The following is an 11,563-nucleotide window of genomic DNA, read 5'->3' on the forward strand; positions in this document are numbered from 1 at the left end:
TCCTCGAAAAGATCAGATGATTACTTGAACTCTATTTTATTGAAATACTCAATCCCCGATGACCTATTGGTAAACGAAAACCAAAGGGCTAAACTGAAGGAATGGGTATTTAATAATTCAATGGTTTGTATAGGTCACTTTCTGGGTGCCCCTGCCGCTTCTAGAATATGCCTATGTGGTATGGATGAAGTGGATGATGTCAAGCATTACATTCTGAGATGTTTATGGCACGAATCACTTAGGCAAAGGTTTATTTATCCTATTGTACCTCTGTATAATGGAACTGCTGAGCAGGATTTGACTGTGTTCTTGCTTTCTGATACTGATGCACATGTTACTAGCAGAATGGCTTTGTTTGCACTGGCGGCAAAAAAGATAAGACGGGGTCTAGGACTTACTGCAAGTTATTGATGTATATTTCTGTTGTGCTTTGATTTACTTTGTGCTGTTATGGCCAATGGCTAAGACAATAAACGAAACTTGGGTATAAAAAGAAAGAACAGGCGGTTGGTTTGGGAATTTTTTTTGGGTGGGGTGCCAGACTTCGGTCCGCAACAACATCATAGGAAGAGCCAATTATCCATATAGTCAACTTCTGAGGGTATGGTGCCATAAGGAATGGAAGAGCCATGAGGCCAAACCATGCCAGAAATATATTTTAGAATGGATCAGAATAGATTCCAGAGAATCAAAATGCTTGCAAAGAGCAGGGCCTGACAAAGGTTTTTTGCTCCCTACGTGACCTATACCTTTGGTGTCTTTCCATTCAATGTAGAGAGAAAAACATAAGTCTAGGGAAAAGAAAAGTACTTACACCTAATTTGATGCTCCTTAAAATCAGGCTCAGGCACCCTAGGTGACTCCCTGGTTCACCACTTTTGTTGATAGTATTGCCAACTCCAGATGGGGAAATTCATAGAGGTTTGGGGGGTGGAGGGTGGGGTTTGGGGAGGGGAGGGACCTCAGTGAGGCATGATGCCATAGAATCCATCTTCCATTTTTTCCAGGGGAACTGTTGTGTTCTTGCAGAAACCGCACACGCGGTTGGGTCCGCACGTGGCCATGCGAAGAGCCAAAGCTTCGTTTCCTGAGACAATAGCCCGAACAGATCCTAGTGCGCACCTATCAGAGAGCTAGGATCCGAGAATTGACCTATGGGACTTGGGTGCACTGTAAATAATCCTATCACGGGTGTGGGTGTGTGTTTGGGTGTGGTTTGCTATGGGGATATAAGCCAGCCTCTGGCCCGGCTACTTCATCTCAAGTTCTCCTATGCACGAATAAAGTATGAGCTGAAATCACTACGCTATGCCCCAGTCTCAGTCCTTTATAGGAACTGATCTCTGTAGTCTGTAATTCTGGGAGATCTCCAGGCCCCACCTGGAGGACGGGAACCCTAACTGCTGGGCTGGTCCTAGTAAAGAAGATTGTCACTCCTAGCTACCATAAGTGATGAAGCAAACAATCCCTGCTTCTGTATGCATCTGGTTGAGTAGGGAGTGGATTCAGGCAGCTGGTTTCTATCAATTGCAACCACTCCCCCCCCCCACTGTAGCTTCTTCTTCCCCCAGTTGTGGTCACTTTCCCCTCCCTATCACACTTCTCCCCTAACTGCAACTATAGGGGGGAACAGCATGTGACTTTCTTGTTGGCATATACAGAGTGTTGCCATTCAAGATGACAGCAGTCACTGAGATCTGTGTGATCTAACTTGACAGTTCAGAGGTCACATGACAGCCAATTGCATCAGCTTTCAAGGAGTCACTATGACTCGGCATTTTGTACTGTACTGTACTGTGATTGGTTGTGTACCTGTATATATTGAATGTAGTTGAGTTCACTGCAACTGCCTATGTGGTTACTAGTGCGTGGCGAAGCAGTTTGTTGGTCTAACAGCCGAATGCTGAGTTCCTGTGGACTGTGTGTAAATACTTGTATAATAAACTTTAAATACTCTGCACCAAGGCAGGCATGCTCTGCTTGTTACGACTTTAAACACTATCATTTCTTGCACTCCTTTGAGTTCCACTGATGCTGACAGGTCTAAAAGGAGTAACAGATCCATGGCCCTGTTCCAAGGGTCACTGGGCAGACTGGGATAGGCTCTGGAGAGAGCAGCAAAATGCAGTTCTCTTGCACTCTGCTTTCTCCCCCATCTTCAGGAACTTCTGCCAGCCTCTGATGCTGGCCTTGAGAGGGTTCACCCAACTGTCCTATCCAAATCTAGATTCATGGTTTGGTGGGACAAACATTCCATTACCGCTTCCTATCAGTATCTGAGCAGGCTTGCCTCACCCTTTTAGAATCATTAGTTTATGATGGTGATGACCAGTATGAGGATGTCCCAAAAAGGTGGAATGGAAGAAATTAGGCCTACAGATTCAGACAACTTGTTTTGTTTTTCCTCTCTTGTCCCTCTCTCTTCTCCAAAATATTGGAGGTCTAGAATTTGCACCCTCCACTCCAAAATTAGAGTTCTTCAGCCCCCATGACTGGCATCAAAACAACTATTTACATCTGTGTCAGAAATGTCCCGTCTTTTCTCTTGCCTTGCTAAACACAGCTGTGGCTGCAAGGGCATTCAGGCCATTATGGTTAATCTTTACATGTTCAGAATAAGCATGCAAGCATCCTAGAGTTGCCAACCTCCAGGTGGCACCCAGAGATCTCTGGCTGTTACAATTGATATCCAGATGACCAAGATCAGTTCCCCTGGAGCAAATGGCTGCTTTGGTGGGTGGAGCCTAAGGGATTATACCTTGCTAAAGTTCTTCCTCTCCTCAAATCCCACCCTCCTCAGGCTCCACCCCCAAAATCTCCAGGTATTTTCCAATCCAAAACTGGCAACCCTAAAACATCCCCCTTGGCTGGAGCAGACTGGGACATTAGAACAGCCTTGGACCAGGCTGTACTGATTGCCCCCTGCAGCACTCTCAGCACATAGGGTTGCCAAGCTCCAGGAGGGGCCTGGAGACCTCCCAGAATTGCAACTGATCTCCAGATGACAGAAACCATTTCATGTGGAGAAAATGGCTGCTTTGGAGGGTGGATTCTGTGGCCTTATGCCCCTCCAAGATCCCTGCCCTTCCCAAACCCTACACTTTCCAGGAACCATCCCCAAATCTCCAGAAATTTCTCAATTTGGAGTTGGCAACTCTATCAGCACTGCAGGGGGCTCAGCCTGCTCCTAGCCACCAGTGGCCCACTGTGCCAGTGCTTTAAAAAAGCCAGTCTACTTCTGTCCCTTTGACTGTATTACTAACACATTACTAACTACAGTACTACACTGGCTGTTCTTGGAGCTAGGCTTCTTACCAGAACTATTCAAGTGTTTGAGAGAAAGCATACAGAGAGAAAACTGGACAAGAGAAGATTTCACTGAGTGTGAGCATTATGCAGAGAGACAGCATGCAGAGATGAACGCTGAGTAGGAAAGGATTCACTGAGTCTAGACATATTCTGCTCTGAAGAAGCCTTATGAAACAGGTGTTGGAGTAAAGCCTGTCTGCAGATTCATGATCTTTATGCTATTTGTCTACAATTCAATATTAGTACAAGAAAGACACAAAGAAAAGTTACTGCTTGTAAGAACTTTAGATTATCGGACTGTGCTTGTCAACATTGTGGAATCATTTTTTGATGTTTATTCTTGTATGAACATACAGAAATGTACTAGTATTAGTATTAATAATGATCTGTTTTAAAAAAATCTATAAAAGAGTGATATTCCCTTCATAAATATATCACAGTTGCCACTGACTATTTTCTATTTGTTACCTTTTAAGGCAGAACTCCTGTGACTTTAATGCCAGCACAAATCCAACCTCACCAGAGCAAACTTGAGCGGCAGCAGCACAAATTGTCTCTAATTCCACAGGTACAGAACCCTTTAGAATCAGGCCAGGGGTGTCCAACTAATTTATATGTCACATCCGATGTTGTAGCTTTGAGTCTGTGAAAGCACTTGTTCAGTTCAGTTTCTTCATGTTACAAGCATGACAGCAGTTTTCTCAGATGTTAATTAATGATGGAAGACACATGCTCCTGTGTATGGATCTCTAAACATTTGTATACACCACCCAGGAAACTTTGATAAGTCCAATGTCTTGATAAAGGGTTTAAAAGGGTATTTAAAGATGGGCATGTTGCCCACATTTTACATAAATGTTGCAAGAAACACCAGTGTAAACTTGGATTCACACAGAGAACGTATTTCATGCTGAGAGCATGGACCAGTTCTCACACTATTTTTGAAATAATCATATGAGAATATGAGAAAAACAAAAGTGGTGAATGTGGGGAGGGAGGGGGGAAGAGAGAGAGAGAGAGAGAGAGATAGAGAGATTTGAGCTCAGCTGCACTAAGTCTGGAGCCCTCAGTACCTTTCTTCTGCAGGCAAAGTTTTCAGCTTAATTGATCACTTTTTCATACTACGTTAAATCCGGCAGGCATCCGTTTTTCTTAGCTGGGGAACAAGATAACTGACACAGTCTTCCCAGGAACACATGAGCAATCTTGTATCATTTTAATCTGTGAAACCCTGGAGCTGAGTGTACCGTCACATGCCAATTTTACTTTTCTATGAGAAAGTGACTCTGGGTTCATTGATGGATTGTTTGCTCTCTTTTAAAAACAGTCGAGATGCTGAATGCCCTCGGGTGACAGACAGTGAGCCATAGGGACGAAAGCAAAGCTGATGGCCCGGTTCAAGTTCACCTGACAAAGCAGGAGCAGTCTGCGAGCAAGACTCCAGAAAAGGATTATTCACACTCGCATTATATTTTTGAATGCATTTTTCTTCCTGCGCAGCTGCAAAGCTCCCCAACCCTGAAGGTTTATGCACCATAATAAAGAGATTTAATTTTTCCCCTCCTCTCTGTCTCTCCCCCCCTTCAGTTTTCCACTGTTTGCATATCATTTCGTATCTGGCTCTGGGTTGTGAAAGGGCGTTTGTACACCCAAACAACACAGCACAAATATAATTTAGAAAACAATAGTAGCACAAAAGGGGCAGCCGCACAAGCTTGAGCTCCCTGATAGTTTCTGAAACAAAAGCCAGTGGATTTGTTAAGCCTAACTATGTAGGATGAAACAATTCTGATCAGTAATGGTTCCCTTTCAAAAGTATTCAAAAATACTCCAAATAACCATGCACCACAAGCTGCCTCGAACAGGTTATCTGGAGAGAGAGCATATAAACTTCCTTTAAAAATACATTACTTAAAGTACTACATTTTAATTTTATATTAGCATTCTGTCTCCCTCACCCCAAAAAAAAATTAGCTGAAGGGAATCTATTAAATGTGTCTGATCAGAAAGCTTTCCTTCCAGTTTCTTAAATAAATATCTTTCTTAAACCGCTACAGTTTAAGTTTATATTAGAATTATGCCCCCTCCCCATCAAAAATTAGCTGAAGGAAAGCTGTTAAACGTATTTGTGATCAGAAAGCATTCCTTCGGTTTCTTAGTATAAAAAAGAGATTTAGTCCCTGTACTTTCACTATGAATGTATTAGGTACAGTTTACATCTTGAAGATGACCCTAACAGCATCTTACTTTGAATTAAAATGAATATCATGCGATTGGGTAAATTATTCCATTTCAGATTAGGACCAAGAGTTTGTCTGCATCAGGGATCTCACTGTGCATTGGCAACTATTTAATGTACCCTTAACATATAGCTTGGCAAGGGCACAGCAGGAAACTGGTGAGGTCACTTAAAGTATTTCACTAATAACAAACCTAATAACAAAGCATCACTGCTATGACTAGGGTTTTTCAGGCATGAGATGAACAGAGGGCAGTGTACCACTGCCTGCCTCTGCAAAACGACTCTGGACTTCCTTGGTGGTCTCCCCTCCAAGTACTAACCAGGGCTGACCCTGCTTAGCTTCCAAGATCTGACGAGACTGGGCTAGTCTAGGCCTTCCAGGTCAGGGCACAGTTAGCTTACAAGACCAGAAAATATGTCCTCCATATGTATATATAGTTAGCTGTTCTGACTTAACCTTAGGATCAAGTAATCATTCCTGAACTATATAGGCAGCAGGGCTGGACCCAGGGGTTGATGGATTTAGACAGCTGTTGTGGCCTTGATTCTCTCAGGGAGCCCCCTGCAAAGAATACTACCATCTTGATTCCCTTCAACTTGGCTGGTCCACATACTGAAGGAGAACTCCAAATCCATCATGAAAGTAGAGGCTCTGAAAGACTGTGCCTCTGCTTTCCTCCTTGAGACACTTATGGAGCCCTAGTAGGCCAAAGACCTTGGAAACTGTAGAGCCAGTCCTGACAGGCAGACCGGCCTATACATTTTTACCTCACATATCTTCTACGTTGGCCTTTCCCCCGAATATTAGATGACAGGTTTTTGCCATCTTGTGCCCATTTGGGCAGTCAATAGACTCTTGTGCCCATTTGGGTCATTGATAGGAATTTCCTGCATGGGTCACCACAAACATATTTTAGTATTATATCAGTCTGCATCTGAGGAAAGTTTTGTTTAATGGAAAATGTTGATCTAAGGTCACGATCACACACATAATTAGCCACACCGCAGGCTCAAATGCTGGGTGGATTTTAAGAGCGCGATCAGACACCAACATCTGCCAAAGTTTCCCGCTCCCATCGAGACACTGGGGAAAACACCAGGAATGAACTTTCCCCTGTGTAATCATGCCAGTGTGCTCTCATGGCATCGGGATGGTCTGATTGGGCCACCCTGACTCCATGCCGTTGTTTATTCCCCTGTTTTAGTATGTGCATCATTGCACACTGCATAGGGAGCACTCGGTGTGGAGATGCGAATCATCAATTCCTTGTTGAAGTGCACCAGAAATACACGGCCAACCTTCCCCCAACTCACCCTCGGTTGCATCTGATCATGCAGTGGCGGGCCACCCCCACAGCTCCCAGGGACTGTGTGATCGTGCAAATGCAGGTCAAATTCCTGCGGAGCAAATAGCCTCGCTCCCCCCCCCGCATTATCTCGCACGTGTGAACACTGTCTAAGTTTGTGAAAGGTAAGCAAATGTTTTTCCATGGCTTCTGATAAATAGTCTTGTTAACTCATCAGAAAATTGCTTACATGGGCCCAGAGATTCAGTGGGAGGGGAATAAATAAAAACTGCTCCTCTTGACTTCAAGCTGTACTGAGCTGGATCTAAGTCAATTAGTTGAAGATATAAGTTTATGGAAAGGAGCAGACACTACTGGCAATATATTCCAAACCCTAATAAAAATATAGCTCCTGTAGCACAGGACATGAACGTTAGCAGTGTATTCCTATGCAAATACTTCAATTTAAGCCCACTGATTTCACTGGGCTTAGATTGGGGAAACTCTGAACAGAACTGCACAGTCCCCCCCCCCCCCCCCGCAAACCTAAAGGCAAGTGGCATGTATTGAGTCTCTAGGCAGTCACATGCTCCTGGCTCATTTGCAAGTTATCAAAAAGAACTTGCATTGTAATGTAATTGATTGCATGGTAAATAATTCAGAGTTAATGCTATCTGCAGACAGAATTGTTTGCTAATGCATCAAAGAGCTACTGTAAAGGAACTCAGTACTGGAGTTCTGACTTTTTGGCTGCAATTCAGCTATTAGTCTCAATGCAAAACAAAACCATCTGCTTCTCATCCTATGGTGAACTGCACTGACTTGTTTCCAGCAGCATAACTGTGCTTGGATTCTGGAAAGAGATATGACGGCTTTGGATGTTGGGTATTATTTCTGCAAAGCATTGTTTCTCTGAGTCAAAGTTCATCTGAGCACTGGTTGTTTGGCAACAAAGCTACCAAAGTTATAGTAAAATTGATCCTCTGAATGGCACACAATAATTTTGGTCTAATTTTCACGAAGGCAGTTGCCAAATGAGTTGCATTGATTTGAGAAGTCAAAATCATAGAATGTGAAACAATTTTTGTCATTATCTCTGTAGTTATGAGAGTTATAAGCAGTCGTTTGAAGTACGTGAAATCTAGAAGTTCTCACGATCCTAACAAGAAGCAACAAGCCACACAAAGGCCGATTCCGCACTAATGCTTTGCTCTCTGTTCTCCCCAGGTCTAATTGGCCTGATTCTGTTGGGGGAGTTCCGCATTAAGGAACTCTGACCCGGGTTTGTCGCCTTGCCCAAATCAAGCGCCCCCTCCCCTCTCTTCCTCCTCCATTTTTTTGATCAGGGGTGTGGTTGTGTTGTAACGCACCCACCCACTGGAAAACAGGCGTGCTTTACGCATGCGTAGTTGCGTTGTGCCAGATTGAAAAAGGGAGGGGAAGGGGAGAGGGGAGGTAGGAAGGGAGGGGGAGGGAGAGAAGCAGACATGCAAGGCAACACATGTCACCCCCATGAAAATTGTGTCCACACCACCATGCCACCCTCAATGCATCTTTTTAACAGTTGCACTACAGCCCGTAGGTTAGCCCCACGAAAAATTTTGTCCACACCTCCATCTCACCCTCAGTGCATTTTTTTAAAACAATGGCACTACTTTTGTACAAGTAGCAAATTGCAACATAGAAATGGGGAAACAGCAGAGGTACATTTAAAAAGACATTTAAATGCAAGTCAACAATGGATTAGTATTGTCTTGCAACACAACACGGGGGGGGGGGAACCCTTGTCCCAGGGCGGGAAAGGGAGGGGGGGGACAGGAAGGGAGGGGAAGGGGGAGAGAAGCAGAGAAGCAGAGGGGCGTTGAAGGGGTGGAGAGAGGCAGGAAGGGGAGGGGAGGGAAAGAAGCAGAGGGGCATTAAAGGGGTGGAGAGAGGACAGCCTTTGATTCGCAAGTTCCCCACTACAATGCCCCGACTTCAACCCCATAGAAAAAAAAGATCCTGAAAATAGCTGAGATGGAAAATCAGGGGAGAAACACCATTAGATTCGGATCAATTGCCAATCTGGACCAACATGTGGGGAACTGATCAATTTCCGCAGATATTATCAGGGGGTGACACTGGGGCAAATCATTGTGCGGAATCGGCCAAAGTGTTTCTTGTGAGTTGCGTGTTGGAGGCTATGATAACTGTAATACTGTAGTTTTATATGGGACTTTTCTAATATTTTTTATTCTGCATTGCTCTCACTTTCTTGGCCTGGGGATTTTGCCGTTCACATTGTCATTCGATTTTGCATTCCTAGTCCTATTAGATTGTTCATTGGATATCCTATACTGTAAGTTAACTCCCCCCCCTCTTTTTGTACTCATAATCCTACGAGTCTTAGTGAGAAAGGAGGGCTATAAAGAAGCTAAATTTGTAAATAATTGTCACAATAATTGTCCGAAATTATAAATGTCGCGGTAGTAATTTTTCAAACTATCAAGGGAAGGGAATCTTGGCTACCCATCTGCCATCTGAATAAGGTCTGGCTGAGTGTCTGCTTCCTTTCCTGCTAATGGTTATTTAAGCCCAGGCATGGCCCAAGGTGTGAGCAATTTGGCACAAAGTGGAAGGCAAGAGCCATAGGTTCTTGGCCTTTATCCCACAGCTCAAAGTCAGTGGCCAGGAATGAGCCAGTCCAGTGGATTCAGGAACAGCTCAGGAACTGCAGTTGTACTATGTATTTATCGCTGTTGCTGTGTGCTTGTTTGTCTAAATTATACTTCCATGTATATTTGTAAGACATGTTGAGATTCCGCTGAGGAGAGAAGCCAGACAGAAATACTTAAATAAATAAAAATAGTAACAAAAGTGGAATCTCTATTTGTACCAGATCTCACTAGTTGTTTCATCACAATGGTTTGGTTACAGACTACTGAGATGAGTTCTGCCCGTGAAACGGGACTTTCCCACCTTATCCCTCCCACTGTAAAAACATTTCTGATGATGAAGAAACCCTCTGGAATGGGATGGAATATGGCGGAAAGCTGCAACTGGAGGACAGAATCCATGGAAATCAGGAACCTCCTTGCACTAGAAGAAGTCTTCACCGCTTGCATAAGAAGTCCTTGCTATCCCAGCCAATGTTTAAAGGAAATATTAATATAGTTCTGGATACACACTGAAATATGAGCTGGTCATTATGTATCCTGGGTTTATTCATACAGCAATGTGCTTGAGTGACCTGTATCTTAAGTATAAATCTTATTTATAATATGGATTCTGTCCATATCACACTGCGCCCCACAGAGGCATTTAAAAATGGAGACCTGAATATATACATTAAAAAAAATATATTAGGAACTGGGTATATAATGAAGCAGTCATATATCCTCCCCTCTGCCCAAGCTCAGCCTTCAGATTGTCAACTCACATTTTGGCAGGCTCCCAAGGTCATGTGAAATGGCCTTTAGACCTCCTCAAAAGAAGTCTAAATGACAAGGTGGTATAAAACAGATGTCTGGTCTATAGCGGAGATCCCACCATTGTTAAGACTGGGAAAGGGGGAAAAGTCCAGGCTCACAATCCACTGGGAAGTTCTCCTATAGCAGCCCCAGTGAAATGAATGGGGGCTGTGCTGCAGTACAGTAGTGCAATTTTGCAATGCTCGCTCATTTTGATTGGGCTTGTGCATGAGAATGTACCATGGATTGTGCTCTAATATAGAACAGCATTGCAATCTGTGATGTTAGAGTTCTCCCCAGTGAATGTTTCGAAAGTGAAATGGCATAATTCCACTTCTGCTTCTTTCTAGTTCTCCAGGTGGTAGCTGACAAAAGTCCAAGGAGGTCACATCCATGAATTACAAGCTTTGATCTAAAAACACAAAAGATTGCTTCATAAGAAGTAAAAGAAAAAGCAGCAGCTGCTTTTACTCAGGGCAAGCACTGTTGATGCCTGTGGACAACACACATACCACAAAACATTCAAAGGGGACGAGTGTCAAAACCAGGAGTGGTCTGAATATATCTTATAGCTCCGAGCAAGAGTGCAACGTGTACAGACAAAAAGAAGCCCCAAATGCTATGGTAATGGTCAAAGCATCCCTCTCAGAATACAAGAATGGTTTCGTGAAAGCAGTTGGATTAAAATGAAGTCCAGGCAGCTGGAATAAGAGATGTTTTGGAGTGATAGTGTTGGGTGATAGTGAGATATTGAAAAAATGGTATTTAGCAGAGATAAGATAGTCCAGCAGAGCCAGAGTAAGATAATTCAGACTCAGAGTCCATGTGTGATTAAAATATAATTTTTTTTACTAAATTCTAGCATGGGAAGGGTAACTGGGATGAAAATAACAACAGAGCATAATCGGCTACATCCTTACTCTACAAAGACAAAACTAGAAGAGAGAGATTATGGCTACTCTTCTTCTTCTTCAGAACACCAAACAAAGACAGGGAGAGAGACAAAAAAACCTTGACACTTTAGTCCCAATCAAATTCCTAGATCAGGGAGAAAATTCCCGGGCATTCTACAGCTAAAGAACATTGGTTACATGAGAAACATGTGACTTCCTGTGAGTAACATAAACAAACATTTAACCCCAGATATACTGAGTGTTTTCAACTTATAATACCCAACAGATAGTGTCTGCTGAAAAGGACCAGTTGATGGCATATCTGGTCTGGTAATGGAACATATTTCTACACAAGGTGGTAGCTGTAACACTTTATTCTAAGAA

The sequence above is a fragment of the Gekko japonicus genome, unplaced genomic scaffold (assembly GCF_001447785.1).
Source record: "Gekko japonicus isolate JY-2015 unplaced genomic scaffold, Gekko_japonicus_V1.1 scaffold402, whole genome shotgun sequence".
NCBI lineage: Eukaryota > Metazoa > Chordata > Lepidosauria > Squamata > Gekkonidae > Gekko > Gekko japonicus.